At 37.9% G+C, this 15930-nt stretch overlaps 1 long non-coding RNA gene across 1 annotated transcript; it reads left to right on the top strand.

Annotated features, from left to right (window-relative positions):
- LOC105008844 lies at window positions 1–10937 on the top strand. Its single transcript, XR_827705.5, has 5 exons — window positions 1–99; window positions 2429–5139; window positions 5291–5436; window positions 6454–6560; window positions 9781–10937. It is a non-coding gene; the product is annotated as an SE-cephalotoxin (long non-coding RNA).
- Window positions 10938–15930: the final 4993 nt, after the last annotated feature.

The raw sequence follows: 15930 nt of genomic DNA, 5'->3' as shown, positions 1-15930 counted from the left end.
TAAAACATTATAAAAGTCTGAGAAACTTGTGACCTTCACCATACTTTTTGACAAGTACAACATCAATTCCAGACAAGAAAGGAGAATCTATCCATGCTGGTAAGACCTTATTTTTTATAGATGTACTAAGTGTATGATGTGCCTTCCATTAATATTGGTACCCTTGGTTAACTATGAGAAAATGTCATTGTTGTTCATTCGCTTCAATTTAAACTCAAAACATGAAAGAAATCAAATCTTTCAGCTAAAATCGTTCAAAGAAAACAATAGATTAAATTGTCAGGAACAGACGCGCTGCAATAACTGAACAAGCATGGAGGGTTGTTGAGGTATTTGGTAGCAGTGTGGGGCATTGGGTACAAATTAAATAATTGATTGATGGGAGATTGATCAAATTGCAGTTTCCTTCCGAGACAACTGGACAATTCTTTCCTCCATTCCACAAGGTGCGAATAATTGAGAAGGGCACATGTATAATTTGTCAATGTTTTCATGGGGGAGTGCTGATGAAAATCTAGCCTCATCTGTGTATAATAATCATTTTTATAATGATCTGGTAAACCCAGTTAAAACCGGATATTTATGGAATACTGCCCAGCATATCTAAATAAAAAAATATTTAGCAGAGTTAAGTATAACAAAATAAATGTTACAAGGGCTGTGATGGATATTGAAAGGGCAGTTATGGATTGAGACCATCACAAAAATAATATAGACAATGGTACATTCTTTGAAACGTTGACCTTTATGAACGAATTTATACAAAGCTGGTTACAATTCCAATTCCATCCCCCTGAACAGCTTGAAAAAATCTTACACCAAATTATATGGCTAAATAAAATATATATATATATATATATTTGAAAATAAACCAATTTTCATTCAAAGAATTACAATGAAGGGTATCTTGTTTCTTAAAGACATCATGAACAAAGACAGGAATCATATCACTCATGAGCAACTCAAACAAGTATATGGTGAAACAAGCTCACTTCAGAGGTTTAATCAACTTATCGCAGCCATACCTGTCATGGTACGGTGAGCAGCAGCGCCACTGTGCCATACATTTTCAGTTTCCCATCACGCAGGAACACATCCCGGACTGTCACATGTTTTCAATCATGCACACCAGGTCCCTATCTACTAATTTTTAAGTGTTTAAATGTTTCCCCTCTGCTCCCCACATTGTGGATCATTGTTATTGTCGTGTCTGGATGTCTGGTGTGTTGCTGTTATTTGTAAGTAATTTTTACCAGTTGCCTGCTTTCGTTTTGTTGCGTTAGTCAGCCCTTTTCTTTCATTGTGTTTTTGTGCTCTGTGTTACTTTTGTTCAATTAAAGACTCATCACCGATTACTTCTGCCTGCACCTGGTTCATACATACATTGTGACAATACCAGACAAATGGAGAAAGAAAATTAAAACTGTAGAAAACAATGCATTTCCTTGTCGCCCACCAGTTAAAGATCATGCATGGTTAAACCGACAGTATTCACCATTGACTTGGTTGAAATTAATAATGACAGTATTCACCATTGACTTGGTTGACATTAATAATGACAGTATTCACCATTGACTTGGTTGACATTAATAATGACAGTATTCACCATTGACTTGGTTGACAATAATAATGACAGTATTCACCATTGACTTGGTTGACATTAATAATGACAGTATTCACCATTGACTTGGTTGACAATAATAATGACAGTATTCACCATTGACTTGGTTGACAATAATAATGACAGTATTCACCATTGACTTGGTTGACAATAATAATGACAGTATTCACCATTGACTTGGTTGACATTAATAATGACAGTATTCACCATTGACTAGGCTGACATTAATAATGACAGTATTCACCATTGACTAGGCTGACATTAATAATGACAGTATTCACCATTGACTTGGTTGACATTAATAATGACAGTATTCACCATTGACTTGGTTGACATTAATAATGACAGTATTCACCATTGACTTGGTTGACATTAATAATGACAGTATTCACCATTGACTTGGTTGACATTAATGACTGATCTGCAAAAAAATTTAAAATAATATATCAGCTGTTTTAAAATTAAGATTTAAAACTGCAGAACTAACAGATGAGTGACCACAATTTCCATACCATCACAACCTTACATTTTCAACCCGCCATTTTCAAATGCAGCACAATGCTAATATTTTCAGATGTATTCAATATTTGTTTTATGCAGACATTGTTATATTTGTTCTCCTAAAAGATAAGTTATTAAGTGCAAAGTTAAAGTAAAGTGAAAATGTAAATATGTTAACAAGGGTCAATTGGGGTTAGTTCTGTGTCATAGCAGACAGAAGAGTTTTAATCAGTTTATTCAATGTTATTGAGTTACCTCCGATTTTGTCTCCCCCCCCACCCCCCCCCCCCACCCCCCACACTGCAGAAACGCTGCCATGGGTACCAAAAAGTTTTTAATCTTAGTGGTGTACCTACTTCTACACAGCAGCTTTCCACAAGCATCGCCAGTTTTGGAATGTGACGGGGTACAACCATCATGGATGCAAGATGCAGCTTCAACTACAGACAAAGAAACACAAAAATCTGTAACTGAGCAGGCTGTTGAAATGAAAAATGCTTTAGATGCCTTTAAGGGTTTTGGGGAAGGCCTGGCAGAGATGAACACAATTTTGAAGGAAACAGAAAAAGCTGGTAAAGCCCTGACAAAAGTCCTGAAAGTGATGGATTCCTTGTCCAAAGTTGCGTCCTGTTTTGGATTTGTTGGCTCAATATTAGGTTTAATTTTGGCCTTCATTCCACAAAGTGATCCAAATATGGAGTTCATGAAAGAGCAATTTTCAGAGATCAACAGAAAACTAGATTCAATTGCTCTTCAAATAGACTCCTTAGCAAAGGAGATTGAGTGGGACACCTATGCAAGCACATATGGTAGAGACGAGAATGCCATAAAAAACTCCTGGGCTGAGTTGATGAAATTCCTAGAACAGGCTCCTGCACTCGATGAAAGAAGGAAAGCAAGTTTAGCTGAAGCTTTTACCAGTCACTACACCAACAGTGCAACACGTAACAGTGTCTCTAACTTTTATCGCTACCTAACTGAAAACGAAGATGCGAGTCTAAACAAAAATCTTTTACAACTAGTCATTCAGAAGTCGAAGGGTGACGTCAAGATCCTGTCAATGTATTCTGGCTACTTTTTGAGTCTCATGGTTAAAGGCTTGCAGCTGAATGTGTATTATGACATAATGATGGGTTATGGGGGTGTTTCTGGAGCAAAAGAGGGAGTTGAAAGGTTAACCACCATGCTGACAGCAATGAAGGACGCTATGATTCAGTGTGTAGATGAAACTTTAAATTGGGCTTTGGAAGACGCTAATAAAATTAAAACAGAACAATTCTCAAGCAATTTAGAGCTAGCCAATGCCATTGGTACAAAATTGAACCAGAAGTTTATCTGGTATGAATGGACAGTTATAGTGCATGATATTAACAATGAAGAGGAGAAAGGATATGGCCACACTACAGACCTTATCGCCCAAGACAAAGCAAAAATTCATATTATCTACAGAGAAAAAAACTTTATTGTCAATGAGGGTATTAAAATGGAAATACAAAGACAACTTGGGGAGAGCCAGTGTTTCAATATGAAAAAGCATGGCTTGAGTAGCCCTTTTGCTGACAGGACTTTAAAACATTTAGAATACATCCACACTGTTTATAAAGATTCAAACTATGCCCAAACACCTACCAGAGGCTTAATAGAGTTTCAGTGTAGCAGAACAATACAAACTGAATACGGATCAACTGAAGTCAAGATGTTTGATCTTACTATATTTTTGAAGAGTAATGATGTTGTTGAACAGGACCCTTGCTCGAAAAACAAATGTCACAATGATGGAAAGTGCAAACAACTTAAAGACACAACAGAGGAATTATGTATATGCACCAGAATGTTCACTGGTCAAACATGTGAGGAAAGTATTAAACATTTTATTGACTTTTCAGCTATAGAAGCTCAACTGAATAGTATTGCCTTAAAGCCTGTTCCAGATATGACTGCTATATATTACAGTATCAACGATCTGCAAAGCTTTATAAAAATACAAGTTCAAACTATCCGCAATGACATAGCTTGGACCGTTATATTTGTGAAGTACAGCAATGTCATACAGAAATTCCGTTACATAAAAGCTAAACTTTTTGAACTTCAAGCCGAAAATATAACCCAAAGCGAGTTCATAGAAGAGGTTGGAAGCACTTTTCCAAAAGGTAACACGTTCTTGTACATGATCAGCGAATTCAACAACATGATGCAGGGCAAGGGATTCGAGGAGACAAGGACAATCCTAGATATTGTTCGCGAGTCTCTGCTGATTGACAGTAATGGAAAAAACCCCAAGGAATGCACTTTAGAATACAGAAATAAATTAGATTATTTTGTACAATACATATTTGCCCTTGAGAAAGAAGCCGTCTCAGCCTGGTCAAAATATCTAGTGATCACAGGGAAAAAGGACAATGCACATACGGTCAAGGATACATTTAAACGTTATGTTTCTGAACAATGGGCATTGTACAACAAAAATGGATGTGGACCACTTAATGCTGAACAACTATCTAATAGTTACTGCGAGAAGCCCTACCACAGCAATAAACAGCTGGTGCACCTCAAATGTGAAGATGGCTACCAACCATTTCCAAAGACCGTCACCTGCTCTAATGGACAATGGAGTCACTTGCCTGTGTGTCACACTGACCAGACTGAAAAGTTGACCCTGGAATGCAAATATGAAAAGGGAACAACCGTCTGCACAGCGACATGCATGAATGGATGGGATTTCCAAGACGGCAGTCACAGTGTGAAATATATGTGTTCAAAACAACCTTGCCCGATTTTTGTTCTACAAAGATGTGATAGGTGCAGTATTGACAGAGTTTGTCAGTATAACGAAGTGTGTAGAGAAGGAAAATGCATCTCTGCATGCAATGATAATAATCCCTGTGGGGTCAACGCTGATTGCACTGGAGCAAATAATGCACCCAAATGTACGTGTAGGAGTCCTTGGGTAGGGGACCCTTACCAGGGCTGCCGGGAACAGGATCTACAATGGAAGGCCTCAAACATAATACCAGCAAGTATGTACCAGGCCATATTCTATATAAGTAAAAAATTTACTGTATCCTTTCCATTTGAATGTTCCGTTACATGTACCACACTAACATTAAAGGTGCTGCGACATCATTAATGTAACATTAACGTAACATTAATGTGGCCTTTGTATTACAGATACTGTCAAAACACCTAGAGGAGCATTTGTTTGTAGAGCTCGAGGACCAGACGGTCTATATCATGGAGGATGGATTTACATTCTTGAAAAAAACTACTGCAATTTTGAGTATGCTTCCTCGGAACACTCTGTTGAGGCCTATGAGGTGAATATTATGAATCTGATTTATTCAAACAAATTTTCAGAACAAATAGGACAATACTGAAAAACAAAATCTCTAGTGATATTGGCTTTCTTAATTGGGGGATTTTTGGTTAGTTCAGCTGTTGGTGTTATGGTCTTGTTTTGTTTAGTTACTTGGCCTAGAGTGGTCAAGCGGTCCATGAAACTGCCTCTGTTGTACCTGAACTGCTTCAAAACATTTAGAAATGTACAAATTGTACTTGTTTTTTAACACTGATCTAATTTCATTGGTCAATGATTAAATGGACTTTGTGTCATGATTTAATCGGAAGTCCAATTTGCCATCATGGCTTTGCCAATAATACAAATGCAAGTTGTGCATAGTCAATGATTAAAAGGGATCTTTCCAAGAACATGTGTATTACAATGCCCGTTCAACCAGGATGTTTTTGTCACAACACATATGCTTGAAGTGAACGCATTCCCTGGCCAACAAACACAACTGAGCTTAAATGGTCCTGACATACCTCAAGGAGGCTGTAGAGTGCAATGAAAAAGCTAGTTGGAATTTTGGGGCGTGGCATACTGAGATGGAATCCAATAGAGCACAATAATTTGCTAAGTGGGTTAATATTTAAAGGGGCGCTTTAGAATCCTGCTTCTAAACAATAACACGACATGTCCTCGTCTACCCTTACCAAAAGAGGCTTCTGTAGTACTAGCTAGTCCAGGGTGGCTAACTGTGAGAAGGTTAGTGCTACGAGTGTCTAAGCGACTACAAGGAAATTACAACTCAATGTAAACTAACAGACGGACCAGCGAGAAAGGTTGAATTGGGAATGCCAATCACTGATAACTTTTTTATAAAAAGATTATTTAAAACATCAACTTAAAACATTAACTGCTGATGTCTAGTGATAATTTCTGCTTATTTTTCTGCTAGTAGTAAAGAACAAATATTTTATATTTCCCCTTAAAGCAATTCACTGTGTTTGTGTATAATAACCCCAAAACAGATAACAAGAATTTGTTTCTGCAGGCTCTTGTGGATCCATGTGCTGGTAGGGGAGTGGAATGGGTCAAAGGTTATCCAAACAACAAATCGGTAACGACTGAAAAATCAGATACAAAGTTGTATGTGTGCATGTGAGTACGCCATTATTTCTTATTACAAACCAGGGGGAAATATATATTTATATATACACTACCGTTGAAAAGTTTGGGGTGTCTTTGATACTTCCTTGTACAACACAGACACCCGATCCGATTCCTCCACAAGGGGCACAACATTCATCCACAGGGGGCACAACATTCATCCACAGGGGGCATGCATAAACAGCCTTTATGCATTTTTTCCCCCAAAATAGCCTTTTAAATATTATTTAGACATCTGGATTTTCGTCATTATTTAATTTCTAACAAAATAAAAGTGTCATGCCTACAGTACCTGGGCGTTGCTGTCTAACTTCTATTTATTTGTCAGTGCAATTGATTTGGAAAATACCATTATAAAATGATTTTGCTGAAGATTCAGCTTTTTATGTGATTCTTGAAATGTGATACACTAAATAGCCTACTAATTAATGAAACATCAAGTGCACACTGAACAACTCCAACGAAAACTGTGTACACTGCAAACATTTTCGTTTGCCAGGGTTTTTTAAACAAATTTCAGAAGCTGTGTTCTTTTGAAGTAATCTTTATTTTTTTCGTATTCCAATCATAAAAATAAATACAAACACATTCTTGTATTCCTCTAATTGATTTGACATTTAAAACAAACAAATCCTGTAATTCATTATTTTTTACTATTGAATGCTAGCAACGTTAAACAGCACGGATAGTAGAGGTCTGTAAGGCATGGGCGTTTCTAGCCTAGTGTAAATCATGTATTTGGTTAAATGTCAAAATATTTTTTTCTTACCTTGTAAGAAATGAAATAGAGAAAGATTTTTGTGTAGGCAATTAGTGTATTTCTTTATTAAAAAATTATTAGGCTATAGCAGTAAAGACGCAACTCGAAACATTGTTTTAAAGGAAAACTGTGATGTTAGGAATATTGAAAACATTGTGTGCAACTATCATTTACATTTATTTTTTCGAGAATTGATAGCATTTTCAGAGTTCTAGCTTCCCCCATGTGTTTGGAATAGTGCAATCACAGTATAACGCAATGTACTGTATGTTGACGCAATCTGCCTGATCTTAAAGTGGTAAGAAAATGCTTTAATTAGATGAGTGACATCTGTAGCTTTCATTTCTCAGAACAAGAAAAGACTGATGAGTTTCAGAAGTACAATTTTTGATGCTGCAGATACTCAACTAGTCTAAAGAAAGACAGTTGTATTGCTTCTTTAATCTGCACAACAGTTCAGCTGAGCGAACATAATTGCAAAAGAGTTTACTAATGATCAATTACCCTTTTAAAATCATACACTTGGATCAGCAAACAACATGCCATTGGAACACAAGAGTGATGGTTGCTGCTAATGTGCTTCAATTTGCCTATACAGCCGTTTCCAGCAATAATAGTCATTTTCAACATTAACAATGTTTACACTGTATTTCTGATTAATTTAATATTATTATTTTAATGGGGGAAAAATGCTTTTCTTTCAAAAACAAGGACATTTCAAAGTGACATTTTGGAGTGATAGTACATACAGCTCTTGGAAAAAAATTTGAGACCACTCCTATTTAAATTAGAATCTCTATGTGTATGGCAGCCATTCCATTCCAGTGTCTTTTAAATTACAACACAGGCACACCTCATTTTACTTAATGAGTTACTGATTAGGTGATAACATGAACCAAATCTAATTTAACAGGGAAAATTATAAAAACCCCTGCTGTGGTCATCACTATCCTCTTGCAATACGACCAGCAGGATGGCAAAAACAGTGCAAGTAGTACCACAAAGGTAATTTGAATAAAAAAAATAACTATTCAGCATGGCAAAAGGGTTGAAAAGAAAAGCTTTGAGTGAGGGAGCGAAGGGTTAAATTCTGGCTTTACTGGCAGAAGGATACAGTGAGCGTCAGGTTGCTTCCATCCTGGAAATTTCAAAGACGGCGGTTCATAAGAAAAAGGTCAAGCAACAGACATTGGGGCCAACAAAGCTACAGACTGGCAGAGGTCGAAAACCACTGTTCACTGACCCAGATGACCGTCAACTAATTTGAATGTCACTCAACAACCGTAGGATAACATCAAGCGACCTACAAAATGAATGCTGAACAGCTGCCGGGCTGAAATACACTGCAAGGACGTTTCAACACAGGGTCCTAGGTGCAGAGCTGAAGTTGTGCAAAGCTAGAAAAAAGCCTTTCATCAATGAAAATCAAAGAAGAGCCAGGCCGAAGTTTTCAAGAGACCATAAGGGTTGGACCGTTGAGGAATGGAGTAAGGTCATCTTCTCTCACAAGTAAAATTTTCAGCTTTGGTTGGATGGAGGCCTGGAGAGGCCTAGAACCCACAGTTTTGCACCCACTGTGACATTTGGTGGAGGATTGGTGATGATCTGGGGATGCTTCAGCAAGGCTAGAATCGGGCAGATTTGTCTTTGTGAAGGACGCATGAATCAAGCTAAGGTTATCCTGGAAGAACACCTGCTTCCTTCTACTCTGATGTTCCCCAACTCTGAGAATGTATTTTTCCAGGAGGATAATCCTACATGCCACACAGCCAGGTCAATCAAGGTGTGGATGGAGGACCACCAGATCAAGACCCTGTCATGGCCAGCCCAATCTCCAGACCTGAACCCCATTGAAAACCTCTAGATTTTGATCAAGAGGAAGATGGATAGTCACAAGTCATCAAACATAGCTGAGCTACTTTAATTGTTGTGCCAGGAGTGGCATAAAGTCACCCCACAGCAATGTGACAGACTGGCGGAGAGCATGCCAAGACGCATGAAAGCTTGGTGGAATAAAAATCTGGGTTATTCCACCAAATATTGATTTGTGAACTATTCATAAGTTCAAAGTTAAAGATTTTTATTAATTAGTTTTCTTTGCATTATTTGAGGTCTGAAAACAACGCATCTTTATTTTCTTTAGTTATTTTGACCACTTGTTATTTCCTATAAATAAATATGCTAAATGACAACATTTTTATTTGGAATTTGGCAGTAATGTTTTCAGGAGTTTATAGAATAAAACAAAACTGTTAATTTTACACAAAACTATGAATATTAAAACCAGAGAAACTAATCATTTTGCAGTGGTCTCTTAATTTTTTCCAGAGCTGTATATACCAGGGTTAGTGTTTTTCCAGACATAGACCAATTTTACATTTTCCTCTATGTAAATTCTTACTGTTGCCAAATATATATTTAGTGGATTTTCATTTGTTTTCCTGGTTTTAGTGATCCCAATGGCTATTCAGGAAAACTGCACCTTACTCCAAATGGCTGGCGATGTCTCATAGGATTTGGGAATCAGGGTCATGCTCACGATGACTACTCCATACTTCAACAAAAGCCATGCATGTAAGGCATCTACAATGACTGTCTCACTGCAGAACCACACCTCCTTTCAGTAATGAAGGTTATGAATCACAACGGTTATGAATACTCATTATTACATTACATAATAGGCAGTGAAGTTTTATTATTTGTACAAATTATTCTGGAGTTTTATGCTTTTGCTTGCAACGCAAGTGGCAAACCTTTTAATAGTAATCTCATAGTGAATATGATGAAAGAGGAATGAAACATCATATGGACTTTAGACAGAAGAGGGGATGTCCTCAAATGTACACTATAGAGAAGATCCTTATACAAAAAAAAATATTATGTGAGAATTTGAATGCTTGCTTATATGCGCAAATTCATGACATGTATGCTACACTCAGTGTTCCAGAATCAATAAACAGCATATTATGTGTTGTTTTCACTCTAAAAAAAATTAAGCCTCAAACTCATTGTTTTCATAGAAATATGTATTCTTACTTGCAAAGATTTAGCTGGTAGCTGCTTTATTAAGAAAATAATTTACTTGTATGAAGAAGGCGGTGGTGGTGTGGGAGTGCTTTTCTGGTGTATGAGCTGAGGGGACAAGGAATGTTAATTATATGTATGTGTAAGATATAACTTAGAGGCTTGGCATTCTTTGTTTAGTCATACCATATAACTATTCTTCTGTTTCCATGGAGATGGATAACTTACTAGACACGACAATCCTGGGACGTTGATTTATAACACCATCTAACCTAATGTCAACTGTTAGATGGTGGGAATCAGCAGAGAGAAACTAACACTGGTGAGAGCTGTGATAGTAACATCTGGAGACATGTACTATGACTGATGAATTAACACTGAAGAAGTCTCTATATCTGATTCATTCTTTCACCTGTGCAAATCTACATGAACAGCTAGTAACCTAACAGTTATGTAGATCAAACACTGGGGACACTGTCTGTGATTTATTTCAAATGCAGTTACTATTTTGAAGAATCTCAACTAGAAATGTATTTTGATTTAAGAATTTTTTGGTTACTACATGATTCCATATGTTTAATTTCATAATTGTGATGTCTTCACTATTATTCTACAGTGTGGAAAATGGTAAGAATAAAGAAATACCCTTGAACTAGTAGGTGTCCAAACTTTGTCAGGTACTGTATATATTTCTTGAGTTCATCTATTGTCGAGATGCTATATAGTACACGTATAGGCTTAGTGGCGTAGTGGTTAAAGACACAGCCACATGGGAGAACCCGGTTTGAATCCAGCGAAGACAAAATTCATCCCTTCTAATTGCGGACAGGCTGAGCTAGACTTGCCTGGTTCCTTTTCTTGTTTTAAACTGTGTCTAGGGCAATAAGCTTTGAGAAAAGATCAAACAAGATTAGAGTCAAGCAAGGACAATCTCAAGGCTACAAGTCCATCATGTTCCGGTTTAACCCATACATAATATTACCAAGAAGTTGAAAACCCATCCCACTGCTGTCAACCTCCCTGGACTCAGCCACTAGAGAGAACTTGATGGAAGATCGCAGGGAAAGATTGTTCAAATAGTGGAAAAAGGATTAACTGTCACACAGATCCAAGCTGACATTCAGACACAGAGTACCACAGTTTTAACAGTGCTGATCTATTGGACCATTTTCTTCTTCATGTACCAAAGAGTTGATTTTGACATAAATAATGTTTTAGCTATGTTTCTGATTGATTTATTCAGATTCAACTGATTGTGATGGCCAGCCTGACCTGCAATGACAGATCTTAACTTGTCATGTTGTCAGAGACCAGCGACACGTGCCAAAGGCAAAGCTAAATAATGATGCAAACAAACACACCAGCCAAATAATAAAATGCAATGCAAAGGAACTGTACAAAGATTTTGTGTAAGAAGTATAAATGGTTAATCTGATAAAAATGGATATACTCTCAAATTAAAGCTGAAAGTTTACTCCAGTCATCGAATAATTTCCATTCACTGTCCCAAAACATGCTGTGTGTTTGTCTTTCAGCCTACCAAGGGACTAGGCTTAAAGAGCAGCAGAGTAGTTAAAGAGGTCAAAAAGAGGTGTCACATTCATTACCTAATAAACTACAAATACGAACCTGACGCATTAGCCCCTAATGATATACAACACAGATCACATTACAATCTAAAGGGACAAATAACACAATACAATACAATCTCTATAAAATGTGTGCAATGAATCAGGCCTAGTAGAGCTGGGTTTAAATATTGCTTTTCATAGATTTAAACAATTACTTTAGTCTGTATTAAATTGTTAGAGGATCTGTACCTTCAAGGCTGTACTGTAGGAAAAGAAATGTTCAGGTGATCAATGGCAACTGTATTATACTGTATTATGAGTTTGCTTCATCGCTCTGGCTTCACCAGAAGATTAATGTTTTGGAATGGCCCAGCCAGACCTGAATCCAATTGAACATCTGTGGGGTGATCTGAAGAGGGCTGTGCACAGGAGATGTCCTCGCAATCTGACAGATTTGGAGCGCTTTTGCAAAGAAGAGTGCAAATATAGCCACGTCAAGATGTGCCATGCTAATACACTCCTACCCAAAAAGACTGATTGCTGTAATAAATTCAAAAGGTGCTTCAACAAAGTATTAGTTTTAGGTTGTGCACACTTATTCAACCAGGTTATTGAAAGTTTTTTATTTTTCCCCCTCAAAGATTTCAGTTTGTTTTTCAATTGAATTGTTCACGTTATAGGTCACAATAAAGGTGAAAAAAGTTCTGGCATGTTTTCTTTGTCTCATTATTTTACATTACAAGAACCTGGCATTTTAACAGGGGTGTGTAGACTTTTTGTATCCACTGTAAATTTCTTTCTCCCTGTCACATATAAATTGGGAGGATATATATTCCTCCCACGACTCTTAAGATTATGAACACCCTGCATTTAACTGACAAAATAGCCATTTTCACTTCCCATAAAATGTCAACAGGTAAAGCCAGAAATAAAGAAAAGAAATGGCGGACATTGCATTGGTGTGTATGGAAGCCAGCGGCTTCACTCTCCATGTTGTCACTGATCATGTTTAAGTAAGTCCTTAATAGAACCATGTGGAGAATTACGCCAAATTCTCCACTGATGTTACAATCACAATGCTACCAACTAAGCTAATATGGGCCAGTTATGTAGGCCACTGTCTTACAAATGTACAGATGGATGACAAATTAAAGGAAAAACATGAATAAATAAGTGGAAGAGCACATGAATGCAGATGCTTCCGTACTTGTGTACTGCATGATACAATTAACGTCCTATCATGTGGCATGTATAAAAATGTAGAACAGGACAAGTTAACGGAGACTTTGGATGAAGATGGCAAGAAGAAAGGATCTAAGAGATTGACAGGGCTCTCCACCACCACCATCAAAACACCAAATGAGGGAACATCTTTTGGAACAATGGTGTTCAATCTTTGCCAAGGCGTATTGAAGCTGTTCTGGGGGCTTGTGAGGGCCCAACACCTTACTGAGACACTTTATTTTACTTGTCCTTAAATTGTCACACGTCTGTGCGTGTAATTAATGTTGCGTGTGTGTTTGTTGCAAGTGTGTGTGTGTGTGTGTGTGTTAAATGTGGTTCAGCACACATGGTGCTTTGCCCCACCTGCTGGCAGAGATATTCATGTAATTCCAATATTAAATGCATCACAATTGTATAAAGCATGATACCATATTGTGCAATTAGTTGAGAACAAAATTATATAACAACGGACAAAGAAAACCAAAATCACCAACCGATTGAGGGCTGGATTCAAACTCACAGCGAAAATCTAAGTAAACAATTGTGGAGTTTGAGCATTAATAATTAAATTATTCACACAGTATTAAGACAAAATGAATGTACATTTCATTGGAAGTGAATGTGCTTGGAGACCTGATCTTTGTTAGGTAAACACACCCCTTCAATGTATATATCACTTGTAACCAGTATTACAGTGAGAAGAGAAGAGGTTGAGTGAGATGAGCTATTACGAACCTGTAATATCATGAGCTAATGGACTATCCAATGCTGCAATAAGTAATTGAATTACTCTCTCAAAGACAACTGTTATAGTATTAAATCTGTCCTGTTGTCCACTTGAGCAGCTAATGCATGCTACAATTTCCTCCCTAGTAGCAATCAAAATACAAGAAATATATCTATTCTTTACACATTAACATGTTACATGTTAGATTTTTTGCTTTACCTCTGCCTGTCCAGGACAAGTAAACATTTTAATGTGTATCCAGTTTGAGTACCCGAGTGACCCTAGGAGCTATGTTGTCTGGGGCTATATGCCCCTGGTAGGATCTCCCAAGGCCAACAGGTCCTAGGCGACGGGTCAGACTAAGAGTGGTTCAAAACCCCCTTAATGATGAGCAACATTTTGAGTTCTGTGACGGCTTTCCACCATGGTGTCGTTTGTGAACTTGATGATGGTGTTGGAACTATGCGCCTAGTAATGTTAGTTAACTCAAATGTGGTTAACTATCCCCAGTCTTAGCTAACCTTACTGCACCTAAAATCAATCTAGTGACATGAACATTATAACAATGTTAGATGAGCGGAGGGGGAGTTGTTCCAAGTTATTTTGCACTGATAACTCAAAGAAAAGCTGAGTTAGCACTGCTAGCATAATATCCTGCTGCTAGAAGAATGGTGAAGCAGCCTTGAATGGCCATCACTAGTCCCACCTCAAGACCGACCCTCCACCAGACCCACTGCAGTTAGCCTACAGAGAAAAGATTCAACCTGCCAAAGACTATGGTGCACTTCTACACTGCCATCTGTGATGGCAATTTCTAAAGTCCAAACGATTTACGAAAATGGTAGGTAAGACAGAGGAAAACTCAAATGCACAATAAACAGTTTATTCTTGCAAGGAGAGAATACACAGGTTACAAAGTAACAATGAATAATCTCTAAAGTAAAACAGGACAAGCATCGTCATTTAAAGGAGGGAAAAAGGGGTGTGGTAATATGTGTGTCAATAAAACACATTCACATGGTAAACCTTTTCAACCTTTTAGGAGCCACAATGTCTGGACACCCAAGGATAGACCCTAAAAGTGTTATACAGATTAACTAATTTACGAGCAACTAATCCACTAGTGCCGGTCAAGGATGCTGTTCAAGGACGTCTCCCTGAGACAAACACCAGACCCAACTCTACCTACATTCCTTTACTTAACTAAACATGGGGACTCAGTCCTTTAATCAGTAAGAACACATCAGTGTAAGAAATGTCCTGACACATCATAGAGTCCATCCTGACCTCCTCCATCACCGTCTGGTACACTGCAGCCACTACCAAAGACAAGGGCAGGCTGCAGCACATCATCCGCTCTACAGCTCTACAGAGAGGGCAACTGGCTGCACTCTGTCGTCTCTACAAAACCTACAGACCTCCAGGACACGGAGGCGAGCGGAAATGATTGGGGCTGATCTCTCTCACCCTGGAAATGGACTATTCAGTGCTCTCCCCTCTGGCAGAAGGCTGAGGTCTATCAGGACCAAAACCTCTCTCCACAAGAACAGTCTCCTTCCTACAGCAGTAGGCCTCCTGGACATGCCCCCAGAGCCAAACAGTCATTTTCAGGAGTGATCTAATGATTCAATCCCAACAGTACCATCTTTGGTGTGGCCTCTTCAAGTACCAATTCCTCTACCAGAGAGCTTTGGACAGTGTTGCAAGGTACCTTATCATCAGAGGGCGATATCCTTGGCTGCTTGACAAAAATGTATCTGTCTGTCACCCTTTGAGCTTAGGGTTTCACATTAGAAATCACTATGGCATAGTACTGCATTTACTTATTGTAGATATACACAATGGCAATTCCATGACAAAATACAAAAAAAAAAAGGTTCGCTCACAGATTCATACAAAATGTGCATTTTAACTTCATCCCACCAAGGCAGAATGATAGTTATTGAATAGTGACAATTTATAGTCCATTTATTTTACAGGGCTCCTGGATAAAAATAAGGCACTCATGAATTGTGTGATACAGCCCCAAATGACATCATTACTACACAGGTAAAT

This window comes from Esox lucius, chromosome 24 (genome assembly GCF_011004845.1).
Source record: "Esox lucius isolate fEsoLuc1 chromosome 24, fEsoLuc1.pri, whole genome shotgun sequence".
In the NCBI taxonomy this organism is placed as follows: Eukaryota; Metazoa; Chordata; class Actinopteri; order Esociformes; family Esocidae; genus Esox; species Esox lucius.
Note: the sequence above shows the minus strand (reverse complement) of the source record. Positions and strands in the feature narration are given on the sequence as shown.